Genomic DNA, 26,988 nt, shown 5'->3' on the forward strand with positions numbered 1-26,988 from the left:
CTGAATCCAAAATTGGATAAATCAACTAACAGCAGGGCAATAATCCCCTCAAAATCAAGAGTATTCTTAAAAAGAATGATGAAGCAATATGATCTCAGTGACATATGGAGAGAGAGATCAGGATCACAGCTGGGGGTATCTTTCTATAATAAAAAATACAAACATAAGTCACAAATAGACTACATCCTGATTAGCAATGATTTAAGAGATCGTACACAGAATATTGACTATTTATCCCCTCACTTGTCAGACCATGCGGTTGTCTGGATTGATTTTAATCTAGCCGGTTGCCAACAGCCAAGGGTATGGACGTTTGACCGTACACTTCTCCTAGACACGGCAGTCACGGGTTTCCTGACCCAAGAGCTGAAAGCCTTTTTAGATATCAATATTGGCTCGTCAGACATAATGGTGGCTTGGGACACACTAAAATCCTTTCTGAGAGGCCTGATCACAAAGAAAACTGTCTATAAAAATAGACAATACAGGCAAGAGATCACTTCTGTGGAGTCCCAAATGAAGCTATTGGAGGAAAAAATAAATCGGTTATCTGAGCAAGAACAAGACCTCCAAGAGACATTAATGGCAGAATTAGAGGCCTTAAAGGTCGAGTTGGAAAATATAATCCAAAGAGAATTTCCAATAGATGGGAGGTGAGCAAGCTCGCCCACTTCGAATACGGAGAGGGGGCGGGAAGGTTGTTAGCCTGGAAAGCCAGAACTGACAGAGTCAAGAATCATATTAAAGAAATAGAAGACGAAGGCTCCAAGTTACTAACAAGTAAAGAGGAGGAGATGGGAGAGATATTTCACACCTATTTTGAAGGGTTATATAAAGAAGAAAGTGACTCTGATTTAAAATCTGTTCAAGGATGGCTAAATTCTATCGAGCTACCCGCACTGAGTCTAACCCATCAGGATAGTATGGAGGCAGTAATTTCTCACCAAGAGGTAAGGAAGGCTCTTCTGGACAGTAGGAAGGACAAGGCTGCAGGGCCGGATGGCCTTCCTGCGGAAATATACAAGGATTTGACCGAGGTAGTCACCCCAGTTATGGCTGAGGTTTTCAATAAAATCCTGTTAGAAGGAGCCCGACCACCGGAGTCCTGGAGGGAAGCAAATATCATCCTAATCCTTAAACCAGGTAAACCTTCCATAAATTGCAGATCATATAGACCGATATGCTTGCTAAATTCCGACTAAAAAATCTTTTAAAAAATCTTGTCGGATAGACTAGGGAACATAGCAGAGGAAGTGCTCCATTCTGACCAGAAGGGATTCATCAAGGTGCGAAATCTCTTTGATCTTACACATGATTTTATTGGCGCGATAGATTTTGCATTCACCTTTTCTTTACCCCTAGCAGCAATGACTTTGGACGCAACCAAAGCTTTTGATAGGGTGGATTGGAAGTTTTTGGGGGGAGTTTTGGAAAAGTTAAAATTTGGGCCAAAATGTTGCCATATCTATAGCGAACCATCTGCCAGACTGGTGCTAAATGGTAAAACCACCAGACCATTTAAAATTGAAAGGGGCACGAGACAGGGCTTCCCCCTCTGCCCCCTCCTTTTCGATCTCTATATAGAGCCGTTTGCTCAGCGACTTAGAGAGGAGCTGTCGCAGGGATCCTGCTCTCACACAGAACTCTGCATAGAGACTTGGAACCTCAGTGAATTAGGGTGTGCCAAAACTCACCTTAGTACCCAAAATCCCCAACCAGACTAGCAATCAGTGTCTCATTGATTCTTACAAACTCCCAATGTTTAGACAAACCAGAACACCTCAGGTAACGTGGAACACATGAACACTCTTTCGTTATACGAACGAGGAGTAAATGAAGACACGTGCAAGTTAGAAATGTTTATTTCTAATGCAGTGTTCTCAAGCGCAGTATCTTAGCTAATACAAGCAAACATATTATAAGAAACAACGTTATCAACATAGTTACTAGTCCATAAAATAAAAAGGGAGAAAGCATGTTAAAATGCTAGAGGGAAGAAGGCTAAATAGCACCTAAGTCTTACCCTCCCTTGCTAGTATACTATTTTGTATCTAAAGGAGGTCTCTTTGGGTTTTAGAAGGGCGTCCCCATACCGCTGATCCTAGTGGAAAGGGATCACATCATCTTCCACCAGCTCTCTGCATGCGAAGCATCATCAAGCGTGTGTGCATGCTCTCTGCAGTGCAATATTACACGCGCCTAAAGCCAGAGTTGGCCGCAGCTGCATATATGTTATGTCTAGGACGTGCGAAGATCAGACCTCACAACAACCACTGTGTTGAAATAACCTTGAAGGCCTCGGCACTCACTGTACAGACATAGCTTACCAAGCAAAACTGATACAATAGCAAAACATATTATTCTCATGTGAAGCAAAATATTTTACTAGGCTCAAAGCTCAAATAACAATATGTGCCGTGTGCAGAAGCAGCAGAAAGGTAAAATGGCGTTTAAACTCCTAATAAGCTCATGCTAACTTAACACAGTGTGAAGGCAAAGCATATCTATATGACAGAGCCAGCTATTACAATAATTTAAGAGCGGTTCATGGGAGTGGAAGGTAGCCCTGTATGCCGATGACATCCTTATTTTGGCATCAGATCTGGATTCTTTTTTCCCTAGGGTGATTGAACTTGACAGGGATTTTGGCCGGGTCTCGGGGTACGAGGTTAATGAAGATAAAACTGAGATAATGACTTGGAACTTGCCAGTATCCCGATACCAAACCAAGAAGGAGCTACGTTACTTAGGAATAAAGATTGTTCCAGAGATATACCAAATTACTAAAATTAATTTCAATAAAATTTTGAAGGAATCTCAAGACCTTATGAAAACTTGGCAACATCTACCTCTGTCTATACTGGGCAGAGTAAATCGAATAAAGATGTCTATCTTGCTGAAAATCACGTTCCTGTTTAATACTATTCCTTTGAACTTTGAGAAAACATTCATTGAAAAAATTCAGAAATCCATTAATTCTTTTGTTTGGGCATCCAAAGCTGTGAGAATATCATGGAAGAAGCTGAGACGGTAGAGGGAGAAAGGAGGTCTGGCTCTTCTAGATATTCAATACTATGCTTGGGCTTCTCAGTTGACATCGGTGGATCGCTACTACTTTGGGAAACTCTAAACGATAATCTGGCGGGTGGTCTGTCAAGGTTCAAATATCTGCAGCTATTGAGCTGGTCTCAGAATCTGAAGATTCCATTAGGGCAAGGGGATCCCCTGGAAGACCATCTAGTTAACAAACCAGTAGGGAAGAAAGAAATATCCTTCTCCTATTAGGATATTGATTGTAAGTCCCTTTGGCTGTCTTCATATAACATCTTTTTCTCGACCGTAAAGCCAGCGTGGTTGAGGAGAAACCACTATTTTACAACACATAGGGCTTACTTCTCCCCGGCAAGGCTCTCTAAAATGTCCAAAGGCCCCCCGGCCAAGCGTAAAAAATGCAATCAGGAGAGTGCTCCGGATACACACATGTTCTGGGCCTGTCCTTCATTGGTGGAATTTTGGAGCAAAATTGAAGTCTCATTAACATCAATTCTGGGGGTACATGATACATATCTCCCTTTAAACCATCATTTTTGGCATCTGGAGGGATATCAGTGGCCCAGATAGAGACTACCTATTCTTTGCAATGCTTTTGGCCAGACGTGAAATCTGTAAGAGATGGGCTGAAGTAACATCCCCCACATATTCGGAGTAGTTGTCTTCCTTATATAAAACCTCTAAGATGGATTTGATTCGGTTGAAAAATTCAAAGAAAAAGACCATTTGGCAAATAAAATACTAAACTGGACAGCAGTCTGATAGTGTGCCTTTTTTTGGGGGGGGGGTCCGATGATTAAGCCTCAAGGAAGCCCTCAGGCAGTGTTTAAGATTGTGACGACCACTGTTTTCTTTATTGAAAGAAATTTCGCATGCGTTTTGGTATGTGCTGCAAGTAGTATTGAAGTCAAAAAGTATCGGCATGTCTTGCCCTAAGCCCCGCCCCAAGCCCAGCCCATTCGCCATATTTAAATGAGTACCTGCACTATTTTCCCCCCATTTAAAGCACTGGTCATGGGTGGAGGGACGGTGGAGCAGCCAGAGAGAGATTGGGGAGTGTTCCGACGTTCTGCGCGAGGAGCACGAGGACGGAAAGGAACCAAAAGTCTACGGGTCCCATGAGGGAAAGCGGAATTTACGTGATTGCCTCACGGGAAGGAAACACATGACCCGGAAGAGGAGGATCTTTAAGAAGCCTCCGGTGCTGGGTTCGGAGCTGATTATTCCTCGTGATTGCAGCGTGTTGCGCTGTCTGCCCCTGGTTCTGCTCTGGTACTAATAAGGGTGCACTTGCACCACTTAAACTCGAGACTCTTGTAAAGGAAGTGGAATTTGCTTTACAGGCATTGTTTGGAATACTTGCTTGAGACACTTGATAACCTAATTGCCGGCTGTATGATCGGAGTGCTGTCAACTACCCCCATACGAGCCCCTATCTAATAACTTGATTCACGCTGATCTATAAGAACCATTGGGTGCATTAGGTGTTAAGGAAATTGCACAGCAAAGTACTGATGATACGGACACGGCTCTTATGGCATGACATACTATTACGTGGGCAGTAAACCAAAAGGAGTATTTTGGTGATTGTTGTTTATGTATTTCCTAACCGGGGGTTCAAGAGGCGGCCTTCTGCTCTTCCCCTGTTTAGCGGGCACTGCAAGGCTTGATGGGGTGTACAGTGCAATAATGATTATGTTATATGTAATGCAAATGTAAGGGTCATCTAATCCTCCTTGCGAAATCTGGTTGTTAAGGCTCCTTCTGTTTTAACCCCTTTCCTAGCGCAACCCCCTTCCTTGCGAATATAAGACAATGCCTTTTATACAGTCCTCACCTGGAAACGAGGAAGTTATTTACTTTACCGGTACGCAATATTCAGTAGGTAGCAAGAGGGATACCTGGTATAAACCTGCACTTACCAATATTGTTTTGCCTCACAGATCTCCCTCCCAACAGTCCTCTTCCTTTCCTTTCCCCGCTTCATCATCCCACTCGCCTGTGCTGTTATAGCATTCAGGGTTGGGACTGTCGAGAGGTGGATCCCTTTTTGGCTTCAAACCGTTCCAGAGGAATCATTGAGCTGACATCTGTACGTTTGAAGGACAAACCAACAAGTGTTACCCTTCTGATCTCAGACTGTGCATAGGGAAGTAAGATTTACTGCTACATGTACTTCAGGTGTTGCCACACAGTGCCTTGTGGTCATGTTCATGGTTTTAAAATGTAAATGTGAGCATATGGCAGGTCATAGGCAAAAATGTCAATTGCCCAGTGCCACCACATTCCCAGGCACCACCAAGGAAAGTGAACTTTCTCCCTAGCTCACTTCTGTGTATTTTTGTATCTTAAACTACAACATATAATTCAATATTGTTAGCCAACATAGGGCTTGAATCAGAAAAAAAGTGGGTGATGAAATTCAAAATTGTTGCAAACAGGGGCCCCCAAAATATTTCTTGGCCAGGGCCCCCAAAATCGTTAAGACGACGCTGACATAGGGGGTCCCAATGTAGCTTCCTTGTTGTGTGTTCCCTAAGGAGCCCATTGTCGATATACTCATGTTAGCCTAACTGTGCAAGTTGTAGGCCGCCTTTGCTTTTCACACGTTACAAAATATCACGCTTGTTTTTGTGCCACATTGTTATTTTACAAATAGGCTGCACATGTTTTCATATTTTGCCCTTGTGCTGGGATTCAGTCAGAACATCTTATACAAGGCCAAACAGCACTGCTCCCAATTATGCTCTGTGCTCGGACAGTAACACCGAGACTTACTAGAGACATCCAGCAGCTGTTTTTGAACACACACACTTGTAATCATATTAGCTGGGACTTGTCGTTAAATATACAGAGGGAAGACATTCTCGCAGAGCAAAGATCCTGAGACTAGAGAGCATCACCATTTGAGATATAGAACAGCTAGCTCTGTGTGCAAGGTACAGGGTTCACCACGAATTCCAGAGATGTTTAATATGTCACTGTGCTTCTATAGTGAGGGTAGGATTAGGCAGATCAGTCAGTCAATATGACAGGGCTTATTATTGTGTCTTTTAATCATGCGAATCACAGTTTTGACCTGCATCTGTTTTCTAATTGCAGGGCAGTTGTTACATGATAGAGCACAATAGTTTCAATAAATATTGTAAGTGTTCTTTGTGTCCCTTTTTTATTTATTGTGGACATGTGTGAATGAGACAACGAAAGGTGATGACCTGCTTCCGCGATTCCCGAGAGGGTCTAGAGTGTTGTGTTCTGGGGTGTCAGTTCACTTGCCTCTCTGGAAAGGTTAGGAGGGTAAGTAGGGCACTATTAGCTAGTCGGATTTTGGTCCATAGGTACTGATGTGGTATAGTGACTCAGACCTTACATACAGATATTCTGTGGTCCCAGGTATAGTTCTGTTTCTGAGCAGAATCCCTGCAACACCCTCAGTCATGAAGAAATATGGGCAGACTTGGGCAAATTAAAAAGTGCTTGTGCTGCTGAGTTCTGGAATAACTAATGGTGGTGGAGACTTAAAATAAAACCCTGTAGAAAAGAATGTTAATGTGTAAATAAATTACATTATTTAAAAAGATTTGAAACAAATCTATACATACATATATTTTTATTTTAAAATATCTAATTAACCTTTTTTTAAATATACAAATTCATGAAACTTTAATATTTATTTTAAAAATGTTAAATTACCTTTTAATTAATATAATACATCACTTTGAATAATTTTAGTACATAATAAAAAATTATAATTATTTTTACTTTAGTTGAGATTCTTTTTAATTTAACCTCCAGATAAAAAAGTCAGTGTTTATTTAATTTAGAATTAGGTTAGAATGCTCTAATGCTCTAATATGTCCCTATTGTTCTACATCTATCTATACTACTATTATAAAGAGAGAAGTCTGTCCTTTGAGCCAGGTAAACTCAAAAAGTACACCACCGGAGGAGGAGCTTAGGGCGCACCCAAGATGGTCGCGTGAGCTCAGGGCTCCCGGACCGTCTCCACCTCCACCGACTATCCTGTACCCTATCCTGACTTAGAGGACCGGTTATTGTTGGCACGGCCCTGCTGATCGTTTATCCGTTTTCGGACTTCGATTCGGACTTCGGGAGCCGCAGATATGGACTCTCGAACTTTTCCGGCCTGCTCCATGGTGCTGCCCCGGGCTCGGTTTCTCTGCCAGCCGGACAGTAATTGAATAACAACGGATCATGCGAGCCTCCCTTGCCCGGTCGTCTACTTTCAGCTTTCGACCTACCCACGCCTCAACAACTGGTGACTCGGCCTCCTGTTACTCTTCACCTGGTGATAGGTCCCCATCTTTTTTTCCACATTGCAGCGGGCGCATCGAATCTAGTCATTTTGACTAGGTCTCAAACTACCCTTCGGGGCGCACGAACTAAGATGGCCGCCAAGCCTGAGGGTGAGAAACGCAAGACCAGACCGGCAATGCGAGGGGGCTCCGTGCAATCAAATGTCATGGACAGGTACACCCTCGCTAAGGGCTCTCCGGGCGGATCGACTAAATCCCCGGCCAACGTTATAGAAGAATCCCCGCTGGATGAAGATCTGTCGTTGAGGGACGTCATGGGCGCCATTGCCGGGATTAAGGCCACACTGGGTCAACAGTACGATGCCCTGGCCCACAAGTTGGATACGGTCGCTATCGACGTTACCCTGATCAGGGCTGACCTTGCGAAAACCAATGAAAGGGTCAAATCCCTCGATCTAAAGACGTCTAGCCTTGTTACTGACATCGCCGATTTACAGGCAGAGGTCGGTAACTTGCGCGCCGCCCGTGACTATCTCACTCGACGCTTGGACGATTTTGAGGGCCGAGCGAGACGGAACAACGTCCGTTTGGTTGGTGTCCCGGAGACATCAGAAGCATCCTCGGTGGACCTGCTGGTGGAAGATCTGGTCCTGAATCACCTGGCACCCAAGGGCCTCAGCAAGTTTTTTGCGGTAGAACGTGCACACAGGATCCCGGGTGGCCCGCCTAAGCAGGGAGCCACTCCGCGTCCCATCATTGCTCGTATCTTTAACTTTCGGGACAGGGATGCGATCCTGCAAGCGTCACGCCTATCTGGTCCTACGGCTTATGAGAACGCTACAGTCAGCTTCTACCCGGACTTTACCCAGCAGGTTCAGCAACAGCGACTAGGGTTCCAGGGGGTGAAAAAGAGGCTGAGGACTAGAGACATGAAATATGCTGTGCTTTTCCCGGCCCGGCTACGTGTGGTGTACAATGAACGAACATTTTTCTTTGATCATCCAGGGGTGGCGAGTGACTGGCTGGACACGCTGCCTCCGGGACCAGATAATTCTGCACACTCTGGACACTCCGGTGGAGCGGAGGGCGGCCCGGTGGAGCAGGAATAGGGGGCGGAATCGGCTCCCGGTCCGTCGTATTGACTTTCGGCTGTGGTCAGGTGTTATACCACTATTGCTTGCTAATGTGCTATCTTATTTGGGGTGTGAGCGGGGGGAGTGGGTGAGTCTTCCTCCTCTGGGGTTCTCCTCGTAGAATAGTTGTATGTTAGGGCGACAGGCACACTGCAAGTTGGGGTGGCTTTTGAGTCTTACGCAAGGGTGCGGGTGGGGGGTGTGTTGCACGGGGGCTTTTGGGGGTTTGGGGGGTTGTGGTTTACGTTTTACTGTTTTTTTCAAGGCATAGTATCGATGATCTCCTGCCGTATAGTGTCGCATCGGGTGTGGGGTGGGGATGGGGTTGATCTTTGGGATGGGGGGTAGGGGGCTTAAGTTACTGTGTTGGAACGTTAATGTGTTGGGGGATAAGATCAAGCGGGGCGTGGTGTTGCAGTTGTTGCGACGTTTGTCCCCTGATGTGGTTTTGCTTCAGGAGACGCACTTGCTTGGCAATACGTGCCATGCCATGACTAGGCGTGGCTATCGTCTCGTGGCGCACTCAGGTTTCACTTCTGGCTCCAGGGGGGTGGGCATTTTGGTTCGGAACTCCCTCCCTCTTGCTGTTGACGACATCATCCTTGATGATAGGGGACGGTACGCCGCCATTGTGGGGCGCTGGGAGGGGAGGGTTATTACCCTGCTCTCCGTATATGTACCGCCGGGTCTCCAGACTACTACTTATGCGGATCTGGGAAGAGTGATCTTGGGAGTCCCCGAGGGTCTGCTTGTAGTGGGCGGGGATTTCAACTCTGTAGTGTCGGGGATGTGTGATCGCTACCCCCCCCGTGAAATTGCGAAGTCACAATCCTGGTTGGGGGACTTCCTGGAGGCTCTGGGGCTCACCGACTGCTGGTGCCTGCTTCATCCTGGACACTTACAGTATACCTTCCACTCTGGGGCCCACGGCAGTCTTTCGAGACTAGACTATGTGCTGATGCCCTCCTCCCAGGCCTCCTTCATAAGGGAGGTGAAGCATCTAGCTAGGGGTATCTCGGACCATCCCCACTTTGGTTGGTAGTGGACGCTCACTTGGGGTCGGAGGGTAGAGTGGCCCCGATAAACCCCTGGTATCTCCGCGATCCCAAGGTCAGGGCGGAACTCATTAAAACGATTGACCAATACTTTGCTGAAAACGTGGGTTCTGTGTCCTCGTCTGTCACGTTGTGGGAAGCGTATAAAACTGTTATTCGGGGCCAGGCCCTCTCCTTGATTGGCGATGTTAAGAGATGTAGGCGGGAGGAGGTTGTCCGACTTGAGCATGATATTACTGTTCTTGAGGGGGAGTTGGAGTCCGTGGTCACCCCGGAGAGGCTGCACCTTTTGGGTCTAAAACAACTCGAGTACAGGGCAATGGTGACAGATGCGGCGAGGGAGATGAGCAGAGAACAACAGGGACGTTTGTATGATGTGGGGGATAAGGCGGGGAAATTGCTCGCTTGGCTGGATAAGAGAGAATGTGCGAGTCGAGTGGTCCCTGTGATTGTGGATGTGAATGACGTGATTATCACCGACCCTGCTGATATTGTTGAATGTTTCGCTGACTATTTCAGAGAAGTGTACTCCCCTGTATCTGACAGACCTGAGCAGGACTCCCACTTGCTCCTGCGCGATATCTCGCTGCCACGTTTGTCCGACCCTGAAAGGGATCTCCTGGAGGCTCTGCCTACAGTTGATGAGGTCACGACCGCCATCCGCTCGGTTCGCTCGGGGAGGGCCTCGGGCCCCAATGGACTCCCTATAGAGCTTTACAAGCTTCGTCCAGATGTGATAGCACCGTATCTGCGGTCGATGTTTTTAGAATCACTGGAGGTAGGCTCCCTCCCTCCTGATCAAAGATTGGCTTCCATAGTGGTGATTCACAAGGACGGCAAGCCACGTGACCGCTGCGCCTTCTTTAGGCTCATATCATTGATTAACACCGAACCGAAGATCCTGGCCAAAGTGCTTGCTAACCGCTTGGTCACTGTCATAAGCGATCTGGTTCATCCGGACCAATCCGGGTTCATACCCCATCGCAACACGGCACTGAATCTCCGGCGCTTGCATGGAGTCTTCGCGCGGGCGGCGACTCTGCGAGAACTGGCCGTCTTGGCGTCTCTAGATGCCACCATGGCATTTGATACGTTGAAATGGCCATATCTTTGGGCGGTTCTCTCTGAATTCGGCTTCGGCCCTACCTTCATTGACTGGGTGAAACTGCTCTACACTGGCCCCTTAGCCCAAGTGGTGGTGAACGGTCGTGTCTCAGCCTCCTTTGCTCTCGGTAGGGGAACGCGCCAGGGCTGCCCCTTGTCTCCTCTCTTGTTTGCCCTTGCTTTGGAGCCACTGGCGGCATGGCTGAGATGGGAACCATCCTTGAGGGGCATTAGATGGAATCCGGAGTTTGAAGATCGCGTATCCTTATACGCAGATGATATACTCCTGTATCTAACGTCGCCTCGGAAATCGTTGATTGTCCTTTTTGACGTCTTGACTTCTTTCCGTGCAAATTCCGGCCTTGTCATTAACTGGTCGAAGTCTTGCGTCTATGTTCTCTACGGTGAGGCTCCTCTCCTGCCTCGTGGATGTCCTATCTCGGTGGTGCGGGAGGGCTTTAAGTACTTGGGGATTTTTATCACCTTGGACCCTGTGCTTCGTTATGAACGCAATTTGTTGCCCCCTCTCCAGCGCCTCCGTGCTGATGTGACTGCGTGGGGTAGGGTCCCTCTCTCTCCTCTGGGACAGGCGGCGTTGTTTAAGATGATGTTGCTCCCCCGGTTCCTTTATGCGCTGCAAAATACACTTGATATTGTGCCTGCCTGCTACTTTCGTGAGATTGAAAGCCTACAGAGACAGTTGATATGGGGGGCCGATCTCGCATCGCTCTTGCGAAGCTGACGCTCCCGTGGTACGACGGGGGTATTGCGCTCCCGGACATCCGCCGCTACTATTGGGCCTCTCAGCTTGGGGTCATCAACCACGGCACTTACGGTCCTTTGCCGAACCCGGCGTTTGAGATGGATAGATGGCTGCTACCCGGTGGAGACTATAACAGGGCTCTGTACGCGAGATCTGTTGGCAAATCTCTCACGGGCCCCACTAGGATGGCAGTGCAGGTGTGGTATCGCGCTACTGCGGCCCTGGGCTGGGCTGATAAGCTGACTCGTGCTACTCCGCTGTATGCGTCGGAAAAACTTGGATCCCTCTGGAAGTCGAAGGGTTTCGATAAGTGGGATATGATCGGTATCAGCAGGGTGAATGATGTGTGGATCAAGGGTAGAATCAAGACGTTTAAGGAGCTGAAAGTGGAGTATGACTTGACAGATAGAGAATCCTTTCGGTATGCGCAAATCCGACATGCGGTTCTGTCCGTCTTTCCCCTGGGCTCGGATATTCCGGAGGCATCCCCGCTTGAAGATCGGATACTGGATGGGCATGTCCCTGATAGCACGATCTCGCTCATTTACAAAAAGTTGATCAATTCCAGAACCGACCTACTGAGTAACCTTCGAGAGGTATGGACTGGGGACGGTCTGGAACTCGATGACGAGGATTGGCAGGCTGCGATCTCTTCCCCGAGGGAAGTGGCTATCCCGGCGCGCCTCCGGTTTGTCCAGCTCAAAATTCTTCATAGGGTTTACGTGACTGGTCCGCGACTGGTGCGCATGGGATTCTCTGTGGATGGTCTGTGCAAGCGTGGTTGTGGTTTGGTAGGCACGTTTCTCCATATCATTTGGGAATGTCCTGTAGTGATGCGCTATTGGACTCGCGTGCACGAAATTATGAGTGAGGTCACGGGTGTGCAATCGATGCCAGAGGCGAGACGGTGTCTGTTGAATGTCTGGGAGCCGAATGATTATGACCTGGCGCAGCTTCGATGGGTGACCTTGGGTAATATGATTGCCAAGAGAGACATTGCTCAGTTATGGGGTGCCCAGAGGCCGCCGACAGTTCTGGTGTGGCAACAAAACATGGACTGGTGCATGTTTAGGGAAAAGACAGTGTATGTTTCCGGTGGCACGCCCCGCAAATGGGGGAAAATCTGGAATCATTGGAACGCATACCGTGGTGATATATGTACTCCACCCCGTTCAGAATTGGATACTGACCCGTCATCCCCCCGGCCTGATGTTTCCTCCACGGGAATCTAGATGTCTTGCTTATTCCTGGTCTCCTCCCCCCTCCCCAATCTCAACACATGTTTCTGATATTTGATTTGAAAATGTACCCCCTCTCCCCCGGCACCGAAATGACACATTTGTAATGTACTGCCTTGTTTTTTATTTTCTTCTCTATGTTTTTCGTTCTTTGAATTCAATAAAAAGATTAAAAAAAAAAAAAAGTACACCACCAATCTAAACACCCAAGACATCTATGAAAACCTCAGGGCAAGCAGAAGGACATAGGCGATATAAAAATAAAAAATATACATTATTTAAAACATTTACGAATAAAAGTAAAGTAGTCCCTAGAAAGTAGCGCTGGCCGCGATGTCTGCGTGATGACATCAGGAGCGCGGGGAGGAGCGGCGTTCAGGAGCAACAGGAAGAGTGGAGGACATGAGCGCGGGGAGGAGCTGCGGAGGACAAGCGGAAAGGAGCGGCGAGAAGCAGAGGAGCAGTGGCAGCGCGGGGAGGAGCGGCGGATGAGGTAGCGGACAAGCAGTCAGGAGCGGCGAGAAGCAGGGGAGCAGTGGAGCGGTAAACACAGCAGCGCGGGGAGGAGCGGCGGATGAGGTAAGTCAAGCAGCTGCAGGTGCGCAGCGAGGGACGGACGGGGGCCATGAACAGAGAGTGAAAGTCGGGACGTCGGAGGAAACAGAGAGTGAAAGTCAGGACGTCGGAGGAAACAAAGCGTGGGCAGAAGCGGCCGCTGTGCTGCGCCTCTCCTACTGCGATGCTGCCCCCAGCCCCTTTCTGCCCCGGGCAAGGCCGGGGCGGTCTGCTAGTACTAATATAATAAAGAGAGAGCCCAAACCTTTGAGGCGGGTAATCTCAGGAACCACAACACCAATCACAACACCCAATACAGCGTTGGAAAGGGCAGTTGCAGCAGAAGGACATAGGCTATGCAGACGCCCACCATATACATTTAAAAGGTAAAAGAACCGTGCCAGCAAGATTTTCCCTTGTGGGCGTGTCTGCATTGTGCTATGGGCGTTTGCTGGGGGCGTGTGGTACGTTCCGCCCTTCATGCCATGTCTCATATCGTGTGCTAACCCCACTCTGCTCCCTTTAAATACCCCTGCACCCCATAATCATAACCCACCCGTACTCCTTAAAATACCCCAACACCCTTAAACACTAACCCATTTTAACCCTATAAATATACCCTGTACCCCAAACCTATCCCTAAACCCTAAAAATACCCCTGTACCCCAAAACCCAAACATAGCCCTGAACCCTAAAAATACCCCTGTACCCCAAAACCTAAACCTACCCCTGAACCCTAAAAATACCCCTGTACCCCAAATCCCAAACATAGCCCTGAACCCTATAAATACCCCTGTACCTCAAAACCCAAACCTACCCCTGAACCCTAAAAATACCCCTGTACCCTAAAACCCAAACCTACCCCTGAACCCTAAAATAACCCTGTACCCCAAAACCCAAACCTAGTCCTGAACCCTTAAAATACCCCTGTACCCCAAACCCAAAACCTACCCCTGAACCCTAATAATACCCCTGTACCCCAAAACCCAAACCTAGCCCTGAACCCTAAAAATAACCCTGTACCCCAAAACCCAAACCTACCCCTGAACCCTAAAATACCCCTGTACCCCAAAACCCAAACCTAGCCCTGAACCCTAAAATTACCCCTATACCCCAAACCTAGCCCTGAACCCTAAAAATACCCATGTACCCCAAAACCCATACCTATCCCTAAACCCTAAAACTACCCCTGTACCCCATAACCCAAAACTATATCTGAACCCTAAAAATACCCAAACACCCAAAACATATACCTCAGTACCCCAAAACATATACCCCTATACCCATACTTACCTTATCCAAAGATTTTTTTTAAAAACATGCTTTTACCATTCATGCATTTACAACGAATTTTGTTGTAAATGTATGCGTGGTAAAGGCATATAAAATGTAATGCCATGCGTTATAATGGCATTGCGGAGTCATGGTACTTTCGCAATGAAAGTATGCGGAGTGATGGTATGCGGAAAGAAAGTTGCGGAATAATGGGTGTTTACCCTCCCCCGGTAAGTACATTGGTGGCACGGCGGCCCACATCTCCAGCAACATAGTCATATTTTTCCACCACCCATTTGAAAAATGCACAGGCCTCTCTCATTGATGGCCAGCACCGACATACACTTTTAGACACACCGCCCGCCACAAGTTCTAGAATTGCGCACTTTAGAGCTGGGGAGCTACGTTCTAATCTCGGCATCAGCTCAACATTCTGTGATTCCAGGCAAATCGCTTTGTCTCCCCGTGCCTACCACAAATGAATGTGTTCTTCTGTAATGTAAAATGTGCTCATGCCATGTTGTCGAGTTCGCGCTATATAATTTTGCAAGGAAAAATAAAGTAGGGAAACTCGAGTTCACACACTACTGAACGCGCACTCTTAAGTGCATCAGCAGTGCACTGTGAATCGGAGCTTTTCACAAACCTGTCACAGATAAGAAATGCTATCAAAACGAAATCCTACAAAACAATATACTACTGGCCGGCAGCAATTCATACCCGGACAACGTCGGGACTGGCTGCTAGTTTAAAATAAATACATAAAATGAATTACATTATTATTATTATTTTTATTATTATTATTTAACATACAAATATTTTTTCTATTTTTTAAACGTTTCACCAGTTCCTTCAATGCAAGAAGTTACCAAGCCTCCCTGACTTCCTACTGTTTGTTTTCACATAATTGTGCTCAATGTATCACTTCCTATTACACCCTTTGAATTGTATATATTATGGCATGTACTACTATTTACAATATCTATAAACCTTTGAATGTATTCATATCATTCCTTAAGTTATATTATTATTACCTTGAACATTTTTGTATATTAAGAGTATTCTTAAATATCCTTTTCTGTTTAATATGCATCGGTAAATGATTGCCTGTATGAAGTATTGTTTTTTGCAATAACTTTAATTTCTAAATAAACCTTTACTTGAACTTAAAAAAAAGGTTTAATGAGCATCTATACTTTACCACAGTGAGATCTCGGCCTGATTAGTTCCAAAGAATTGTGAGCTGATTCAGGTGGTTGTCTAACAAATAACTGCCACCTGCCACCTGTTCTCTCTCAGCCTCCCTAACAGACACCGACACATCTCTCACCGACAACCCCTGAACTATGAACAGCAATAAAACTTTCATTAAATCATAAACAATATAGACACCACTCAAATCTGTTTGCTAAGAATTTTGGCCATCTCAAAAGTGGTAAAAACATTCCCAGACTATGTAACTCCTAAGTTTGGGAAAATATACTTCTACCACCATATATGTACCCAAAGAGTGGAGAAGTGTTTTGTCTAGAGACTTAAAAGCTGGGTTGAAGACAAGCAAAACAAGATCCAGATTCAGTAGGAAACTGAAAGGTGCTCTATACAGAAAAGAAGGAAAACTCTTTAGAATAGTTCTATGTGAGGATATCATATACAGAAATATCGTGTCATAAACATTGTGTCCTAAATATCATTTACAAAAATATTGTTCCATTAGGTTTAGGTTTTCTATTAGTAAAGCCAGGTGGTACTTTACTATTTATATCAAAATCAGATCTAAGATACAGCTCTATCCTGTATTGAAATAGGTTGCTCAGTTTATAAATCACAGAATCAATCTCTTCCCTGACGTGTACTGCCATCAAAGAAGGCCATACTCCTCGCCGTTCATATCAGAGCTTATTGTGCTATGGCCACAAGGCATTCAGACTGAGTCCTCCCTTGACTGTTGATTTAAGGTTTGAGTACTGCTTGCTGAGACAAATACACTTGTTCAGCTACTTCAATTCCATTATGATAGAAGGAGCACCTTGTTTCCCTGGCCATACTTTAGCACTGAGCTGTGAGATCCCTGCAGGCTGCTCCAAACATTGCCCACTGGCATCTGGGATCACCGCCCTCAGATGCTGGACACAACTGATGATGTCGTTGGTATAGGAAGGATTTCATGTGTGGGACCAGAACGCAGCCCACAGGATCATGAGGACTACCATTGCTTTGTATCATAGCACCATGTGCCAAGATTACATCTGCCTATTGTAGAAGGGTCTCTAGCCTGTCTGTGAACGTCTGTATTGGGACACGAAGACCACACCCACATCCACCTTGACGAATGCCCTGATGGATGCCGGCTTCTCGACGCGTGAGACATGAGAATTTTTCAGGCATGCTCATTCACTACCCTGGTTCAAACTCTGTGGAAATCACTCTTTCTGTGTAGGATTACCAGCTCCTGTGTGAGGGTATTAATCAATTGGTGAAATAGTGATGGGTGGAGACTTTCTCTGGACTCCTGGGTGCAGATATTAATCAATTGTCGAAATCGTGATGGGTGGAGAGTTTATCTGCATGCAGCAGTTGTGTTAACATGCTTTCAATTTGCTCTGAGTTCACAGACGAGTGAACAAAGTGATAGTACTGCTCTAGCATCAGAGAAAACCAAGTAAAGTTTTTATAATGCTGTTCAGCTGGCATGCACTAGCAAGCAACCTGAAGACAGACCAACAGCAGTATTTCATTTACGGTGTCCATCCTGAGCTAGATGTGTGTCACCTGCTTGCTGGTCCTCTTGAAATCATTTGACTCCTTCTATATCAGTAACATAATGCATTTAAGGTTGCACCCACCTAATCACAACACTGTTTCTCCTTTGAGCATGAGATATGCAATCCCCTCTTAAGGAGCTTGATGCCTGACCGAGTTCCTTGGCCAAGGAATGGTTGCCTCAATTATGGGGGATTATCCTCAAAATCAAAAGTTGCTACCACGTTATCTAATCTATTTTTCCCAAAAAACATACGAAATCAAACACTATGTTTTGAACTCTGATTTATGATAATTTATTTACTTTTGAAACTTACTCAAAGTTTATCCATTTGGTATTTTAGTTTTTTTTAATTTGTATTTTGAAGACCTTATGTACATGAAAAGACAAAACAATTACATTCCTATTTACAATATCAAAAAACATTCAACATTAATTCATTCAAAACCTCATTCATCATTCTTTCATACCATAGCAAAAGAAAACAGACAGTGTACAAATATAAAAAATTCATTGAATATCGGAATACAAATATTCACAACAAAGCCCTAGACATTTTTTGGTTCTCAACAGAACATCTATTCAACAAAGATTCTGTGATTTTAATCTCTAGTTTAGGCTTTTTTTTAAGCGGTCTACGCGTTTCGAACTCATCTCACTTTTGAGTTCTCATCAGGACCATAGTCTGTAATAAAGAAAACAGAAGAAACCTAAGTTTCAGAATGTATTCAATTTAAACTGCCTGCTACCTCTACCATTACTGCAAGCCTCATTATCTTACCTCTCGCTCATCAGAAACCCAAGGAAAGTGAATTGTCCCCGTCGTCATCTGATATGAAGAAAATGTAGTCATTACCAGCCACTTACAACTTGTCACACACGGCTTATCAATCAGACTGCTGTATAAACTTACTTGTAGTTGTCTGTCAATGTCCCAGTGTTGAAAATTAACCTGCCTGGCTCTCACACCCCTAGGGGAGAGAGATGGGGGGACTGTTAGGTGCCCAACGTATTGGTGCCGTTTATTTGCCAAAACAGATGGATATTAGGCTTTTTGTAATTCCAAAAAAACCAAGGATCTTACCTTGGGGTGGGGCACGGGCAGCTGGAGAAACAAAAAGTCTTGTACCTCCGCTTACGAACCCTGTAAAAAATTAGGGTGGAATCAATACGCTTCTTGTGACTGTTTGTTGGCAAGTCAATTGCCCGCTAGGTTCAATAAAAACTCTGTGTGTCCTTACTTTTATAAGTCGGGGCCCGGCGTTTTACAAGGGGTTCTTCTTCGGTGATTCAAAGAACGCCGCGTCTCAGTCGCGTTCTTTCCGGGTCCGCAAAAGATCCTGGGTAGTGTAGTTTGGCTCGGCTTGAGGCTTTTTTTTTGTAGTCCAGCGCGGTCGCGCATAATGTTACAAAAAGACCATACGGTATCTCCGTTGTTCTAAACAAGCTAGTCCACTTGCCATACCGATATTAATATTATTTTAAAAAATGCGTTACGGACGAATGTTTGGATTTGATGGAACCATTCAATGATCCCGTGTAAAATCGCCCAAGCATATGATTGCTGCAAACAAAGCAAAGGTGCGCTAGTGAAACAGGGGTTAGACCGAACGGGGGCTTTGTTAGATATTTATAACAGTCCGTGTTCCCATCATGTTTGCTTGTAGGTTAACTGGGCATCATGGGAAGTGTGGTTTTTCCTAGTTCAATTTGGGTGGTCTGATATGCAGCGTGCACATGGTTGCGGTGTCATGGCGCTAGTTATTCATAACAATAATCAGATTCTGTTTATTTCATGGCTTTCTCTTTCTTATATGATAAGTAGTGATGGAACTGGGAAAGATTATTGCTGGCATTCTCAAGGGTTGGAAAAAGGGTTACCTGATCCACGGATTATGAGGATTATTTTACCACAGCAGTGTCATAATTTGAACATTTCTGACATTTCATTTAGTCCCAAGATTGCTGTATTAAATTTCACTATTAGCATAGCTTCCATTTTTGTCAGTTTAGCGTCTAGGTCACCGCCTCCCAGGTCATTTTCCACTTTTGCGATGACTGTCCAAACAAGGTCAGTGTCTTTATGCTTCTTTTCTAGCCAGTGGCTGACTAGAGGTGCTGTTGCAACGTTGTTGCGGATTCTGGATTTGTGTTGTTGTATTCGGAGGCGGACTTCTTGATTAGTTTTGCCGATATATACTAGATCACATGGGCATGTGATGCCATACACTACATGACGGGATTTGCAATTCGAAAATGCCTCGTGTTTCCAGTTTGTCCGATTGTGTGTGAATACAATTCCTTCTTTTGTTGACTCACAACATGAGCATGTTCCACATCTGTGGTGTCCCTGCACCGGTGGTAGACCTAGCATGGTGCGCAAATTCGGCTTGTTTTCTTGTGGCATGGCCGCCCTTATTAATTGATTGGCAATACTGCTGTTCTTTTTAAATGCGAAGAGTGTAACAAATGCCAATTTTGTCTTACTACTTTTTTCAAAGCATTTGAATTTGTACAAAAGGTGGACACAAACACCAATCTGTCGGATTATTATTTTGTTCTTCTTTCCAAGAGACTGTCCCTTGGTGTCCACCACGCTCTCTTTAGGGATTTTTTTAGTAATTTTTTGGGGTAACCGCGTTGTTGAAGATTTATTATTAGATTTTCTGCATGTCTGAGATATTCCTCTTTATATTGGCAATTGCGTCGAATTCTTAAAAATTGTCCATAAGGAAGGTTTTCCTTCAAACTGCGAGGGTGATTGCTTCTAAAGTGAAGAGCCTTGTTTCGATCTGTTGGTTTTTTGTAGAGTGTTGTAGCTAGCCCTCCTTCTGAGGGGCATACCTCTACGTCTAGAAACGGCATTTTTTCTTTAGAGTATTCCATACTGAACTTGATCGTAGGTGCTCTGTTGTTAATCCAATCATGAAATCTTTTTAGTTCATCCTCAGGGCCAGACCAGATGAAAAATATATCATCGATATATCGATGCCAATGTGTAATCCATTTGGCAAAAGGATTGTTCTGATACACAAACACCTCTTCATATTTGGACATAAATAGCACAGCCAATTCAGGGGCAAATGGGCATCCCATCGCCACCCTCCCTATTTGGAAAAAGAACTCTCCGTTGAAGTTGAAGTAGTTCTTTTTGAGTGCGAATTAAGCAAGTTTTAGGATGAAGCTTGTTGGTACTTTGTGTGGTTTCTCTCTTTCTTCAAGGTAAGCCTCCAAGACACAGATGCCCTCGTCCTGTGGAATTTGGGTGTATAAGGACGTTATGTCCATGGTTACCATCAGGTGAATATTTTTGTCAAAATTGATTAAAGTTAATTTATTGATAAAATCCATAGAATCTTGTACAAAGGATTTGACATGAGATAATAATGGCTTTAAAAAGAAATCGACAAACTTGGAGATTGGTTCTAGTAGGGATTCGCAACCAGAAACTATCGGTCGTCCAGGTGGCATTTTTTCATTTTTATGTATTTTTGGCAATACATATAATAACGGCGTCCTGGGATGTTTAATTTTTAGATACTCCGTCTCTTTTTTGCCAAGGAAACCTTGGTTGAAGCCTTCATTGATTATTTTGTGTAATTCATTTTTCAAGTCAGATGTCGGATCTTTATTTATTTTCCGATAACAGGTTTCATCGTTGAGTTGTCCTTTCACTTCGTCGATATATAACTTTTTGTCCCAAATGACGATGGACCCACCTTTATCGGCCTGCTTTATAATTACCGAGGTGTCTATTTTTAGATTTTGTAATTCTTCTGATTCAACTTTGGATAGGTTGTGTCTGATCCATTTTTTCTTAGTTTCCATTTCTGTCACAGCAGATAGAACCGTTCGTTCAAATGTGATTACCTCTTTGGGTACTTTGCTTGTTGAAGGACAAAACGAGGACTTGTTCCGTAATCCAGTTGTTTCTATTGTTGGTTGGTAAATGTTTCCCGAAAAAAATGTTTTTAGTCTCACTTTTCGACAGAATTCAATGATTTCTGTCTTGAGTTTGACAAAGTCGGTGTGTCTTGTTGGAACAAATGTGAGTCCTTTTCTCAGAACCATTTCTTCATCCTTTGTAAGAACTTTATTGGACAAGTTAAATATCGGCGAGGGAGTCAGTTCTTGTAGTTTTGCCGTCTGGTTGACATCTCCCATGGTTGGGGGTTGAACCTTGTTTTTCCACTGGATTTTGTCAGGTCTCTGCCTAAAAAAGATCCCTGCTGTTGTTGGAATCCTTGTTGTTGTTGTTGGAATCCTCCTCTCCTGTTGTTATTACTCCGGGGGTGTACAAGAAGCGTATTGATTCCACCCTAATTTTTTACAGGGTTCGTAAGCGGGACATTGACAGACAACTACAAGTAAGTTTATACAGCAGTCTGATTGATAAGCCGTGTGTGACAAGTTGTAAGTGGCTGGTAATGACTAAATTTTCTTCATATCAGATTTATGTTGACGACGGGGACAATTCACTTTCCTTTGGGTTTGATGAGCGAGAGGTAAGATAATAAGGCTTGAAGTAATGGTAGAGGTAGCAGGCAGTTTAAATTGAATCCATTCTGAAACTTAGGTTTCTTCTGTTTTCTTTATTACAGACTATGGTCCTGATGAGAACTCAAAAGTGAGATGAGTTCGAAATGCGTAGACCGCTTCAAAAAAAGCCTAAGCTAGAGATTAAAATCACAGAATCTTTGTTGAATAGATGTTCTGTTGAGAACAAAAAAATGTCTAGGGCTTTGTTGTGAATATTTGTATTCCGATATTCAATGAATTTTTTATATTTGTACACTGTCTGTTTTCTTTTGCGATGGTATGAAAGAATGATGAATGAGGTTTTGAATGAATTAATGTTGAATGTTTTTTGATATTGTAAATAAGAATGTAATTGTTTTGTCTTTTTATGTACATAAGGTCTTCAAAATACAAATTAAAAAAAACTAAAATACCAAATTGATAAACTTTGAGTAAGTTTCAAAAGTAAATAAATTATCATAAATCAGAGTTCAAAACATAGTGTTTGATTTCGTATGTTTTTTGGGAAAAATAGATTAGAGAACATGGTAGCAGCATATGCACCTTTTTCTGTTTATTTCTAGCTTGTGGCAAGCTGTGCTGTTGGGAACCCAGACCCAGTGGTGGTTTTTTCCAAAATCAAAAGTGGCAAGTTATTTATACCAGGCATGCATCTGAAATAGATCTTTCCAAGAACTTACTGAATCGCCTGCTGCTACCCCTAGTGGATATGCTCGCTGTCAGGCTAACTCAACAATAGTAGGATTGATGCTGCCGATTATGTATACATTTTCCCTTTAGATTTGGTAGAGGTGATGAGAAGAAGCAGTGCCCTCCTCACCTAGCAAAAGGAGCAGGTGAGGTAACTACAGCTCTATTGTCTTGGCTGAGCATGTGTGCCAGGTGTTTAACTTGCCCAAAAAATATCATGCATGTTTCCTCTTGTTTAACGCCTCCGTTACTACAACAACTAGGGATGGGCTGCATACCTTCACTTCGCAATAGCATGTTCTTGAAGGCTCGTCTCAGACAGCTAGACGTCATGACTGCCCTACTTCCCAGTGCTGATGTATTGTTTCATTCATTGAGAGAAGGCATAACATCCTCGAGCAGTCTTTAACTTCATCAGATACCAGCTGTAGAACACCAGGAACACTCATCAGGGACTACAATGCAGGTACCCATGAGACCAAAGAAAATCCAGCTTAACTCTTCTTCCATGCTCCCTCCATGTTCTTATCTACTGCATCTGATGGAGAGGTGCCCGCTGCCACCAGACTCAGTCTTCCTGACAAGTTACTAAGTAGTAAATCAATATAAATGGACTATGTTACATCCTCTACTGGCTCAATCTGTGACATATATTTAGGAGTAGAAGGTTAGTCCATGCCCTTTCACACCTTGTATAAGGCTACCTTAAAGGACCTTAGCAAAGGCAGTATGGGTGAAAGCCTTGTGTTTTCTCTTAGAATGATATAACAGGCATTACATATAAATCAAACCATACATAGAATTTCTTGAAATAGATTTGTCTTTAGACTCATGATCCTTTCCAGTACCTCAACATAGAAAACTTCGTATCACTCAAATAATGGCATACGGTCCCAAATGTATTTGCAGAACAGAGAGAAAAAAAACTGTAAAAGTAAGGACTTGATTACTTGATTACGGCAATATGCCCCTCCAAGGATAAAGTGCTTAAAGATATACATTCATTTTTTTAATTAGGTGAAAGGCAATAATATATTTGTTGGCAAGGTGCAGACATTCATCATTGACATGAAGATTATAATGAGGAGAAGAAAAGAAGAGGAGCATTTTTAGTTCTGGCCTAGAAACATATTTACCTATCTTGCCAAACTTGTGGAATGACAATTCATAAATTAAATATACATAATACAATATACATACATAATGGGGTTTTGGGTCAGCCCTCTTCATGCATTGGTCTATTGAAGTGTCATTCACAATTGGCTTCCGCCCACCATAGCATACAGCATGTTGCAATGTCTCAGTCCACATAAACCATTGGCACTCTGCCTATAAATGAAGTGTACTTCAGTGCCATATGTAATGGGCCAATGCTTGACTTTGCCACTCTTTTTCTTTCCATTTTGTATCCTTTTTTAGGTCTTGGCTACAGACAGATTTAGCTGACTGTGGCCAGACCTACTGTTTTCAATATACATAGAGTTGGCTTTAGGTTAGCCCACACTCATGGTTGGATGGCTGTGCTATTCTACCTCCATTGTCTCCACCTGATTTGATTACTTTCTTCCCTAACCTTTGTTTGTGCCACTCAGGAGGATTTTGGACATACATTGTTCTGAATTGTTGGCTTGTATCTTTTTACCCTGCTGACGCTACTTGCTTTAATGGAACTTTTTATTTTATTTTAAGCACTCCTTGGGAGTGCATATGGTTTCTTGCTCTCCCCTGCACGCTTCATCCCCCTTTAGTTTGCCCCCAGCCCAGCCTCCATGTTGTTTCTCTACCTCTACGCTTAGTCGCCTATGAGTGGTACCTAGAACTAGGTTTGTATTATCTTAACAAACCCAAAAAAAGATGGCCATCACAGATGCATGCTTATCCACCAAGGCCACCTTTCACTCTGTTAGAATTTTACAAATACAGTGAACGATGGCAGCCTTGAAAGCATGCACATTCATGGAGCCATCTTTGAATACATTTGTAATGTTATAACAAACCAATTCAGAGATGGTCATGGCTGCTGTGTAGCACAAAAAAGCATAAGCAAAGACAATCAATTGTCAATCTCACTGCTGAGACATTTTGGTTTTGCCAGTGCTTGTTTTAGCCACAGTAATCCAAAGCCAATAGTACCTTTTTTCTTTGTGTCAATAAGACTGATATTTCCTGTCTTGTGCATTGAAACTAAAACGTGTTTCTTTTCTTTTTTTTTTTTTTATTTGACAGACAAGTCCAAATATACACTCTGTATTCTTAAACATACAAATAGAAAATCACAAGAAATTATTTTTCCGTTCATTACAGGGACAGATCATTTTGCAACGTATGCGTCTAAATTAACATACATGTCATTTTCCAAAAATATCTTAAAGCAAGCCAGGTAAAGCTATAATGTAGTAAAAGACAAAAAGTGCAACTCATTTCCATTGAAGTTTAAACAAAATTAACCCAGATATTTTCAAACTTGACTACCGTTTTTAGGCTTCTAACCTTTGCAAGAGCCTTTTCCATAGTGTATATTTCATGTGACAAATTCCACCACTCGATCGTGTGAGGGGGATTCTGCGATATCCAAGCTCTGGCTACAACCAATCTCGCACAGGACAAAGCTATGTTTAGCCAACTCCTATTGTTCATGCCCTTTGGATGTAAAGATAATAATACCATAGATGCAGTGATTGGAATATTAATCAGTTCTTTTAGACGTAATACATTTTCGATTTCTTGCCAAAATTTAGTAAGCATGGGACCTGAGTAAATCATATGTATGAGATCTGCTGCCACCAGATCACATTTAGGGCATTTTGTGCGATCGCTACTTAAAATATTTTGTGTCCATTTCGATATTTTTAATGGAGTATGATATATTTGGCTAACCGTCCTATATAGTTGCAGCTTCAAGCTAGAAGAATTGACTAGATTATTAATATTAACAAAAGCATTTGAAATGATCTGTGGCGTCACATTAATTCCTAGATCAGCAGTCCATTTTAGTGACAATCTTGGGCAGTCATCCGCTTTGTATTGGCTAAGACATCTATAGCCAGAGCTAATTAAGGACTTCTTTTTCTTACTATATAAACAGCTCCAGATGTCCGAGCTATTTATCTTTTTCAATTTCATTTTGCGTATCAAATAGTCCTTGATGTGCATATATTTGTATGTCATAACTTCGGGCAAGTTATACAAAATTTGTAACGTTGAGAAATGTAAGAAACCCTCTGAACCATACAGATCTCCTAGCGTCTTAATACCATAGTTAGCCCAGTCCCTCCCAGTCTTATCACTAAAGATTTCAGGAAGCCCAGGATTATCCCAAAGTGGTAATTCAGTATGAAAAAAAGAAGTATCACAGTAAGACAGAATCAGGTCCCAAATACGAACCGCATCTCTTGCGGTCTTGAATTTTACCCGCTTAAAATAATTAGGATCTTGCACTCTAGCTAAGAATTTATTTGAATGGATGCCAAGCATAAACTGATAAAAAAAAAAAGTTGTTTTTTATCTAACAAACTCCTAAGTCGGCCTAAATACGATGCAAAAAAGTAAGCTTTGAAGTCCGGAAAGTCCAAACCCCCTCTTTCAGGTGTTAATTTTAGTATGGCCATAGACTTTCTAGCCTTTTTATAGCTCCAAATAAAACTGCTACAAATTCCGTCTAATTTCCCAAAAAATAAATTGTTAACTCGTAGTGGTATAGAACGAAAAAGGTATAAAAATGTGGGCAAAATATTCATTTTAATCAGATTATTTCGACCCAGTAAATTAAGTCGAATCTTATGCCATTTTTTAAGCAATATGGTCACTTCCTTTAGTAAGGGGTCATAGTTCAACCTGTTTATTTAGTTGATTTTAGAAGAGATTTTAACCCCCAGATACACTGCCGAATTACAAAGTCCTGGTACTGCGTGGTTAACTTGATGGTTCATAATGATTTGTGTTTTATTGAGGTTTAATTTATATCCAGAAATAGCTCCAAAGTTTTTAGCTTCTTCTGTAATTCCAATTAATGCATTTGTCACATCTGTAGTATAAATGGCTAAATCATCTGCATACGCAGTTATTTTAAGGGTTTTGTGTTCATGTTGTATCGGTATTATCTTATCTTGAGTTTGCAGGGCATTAATGAAAGGCTCCATGGAAAGGGCAAAAAGCAGGGGTGAAAGCGGGCACCCCTGCCTAGTCCCCCTTAAGATCGCGAATGTTGGTGAAAGGTGAAAGTAACCCAGCATAACTTATTTTAGCATTGGGGTTTCTGTATAATGCCTGTATGCTTCTAAGAAACCGTTCTTTAATACCGAGCTGTTTCAAAACTTTCCACAAGTAATCCCACCCCACTCGGTCAAACGCTTTTTCTGCATCTAGAAGTATCATACCAAGTGGGGTGCGATTAGTTGATGCCACATCAAATGCCGTAATAGCCATATTAGCGTGGGTTGTGGTATCCCTCCCTACTACGAAACCATGTTGTTGGTCATTTACTAAATATGGCATAAGAGGTGCCAATCGTATTGATAGCAACTTTGAATAAGCCTTAGCATCCG

Source organism: Lissotriton helveticus, chromosome 1_1 (assembly GCF_964261635.1).
Source record: "Lissotriton helveticus chromosome 1_1, aLisHel1.1, whole genome shotgun sequence".
Classification (NCBI taxonomy): domain Eukaryota; kingdom Metazoa; phylum Chordata; class Amphibia; order Caudata; family Salamandridae; genus Lissotriton; species Lissotriton helveticus.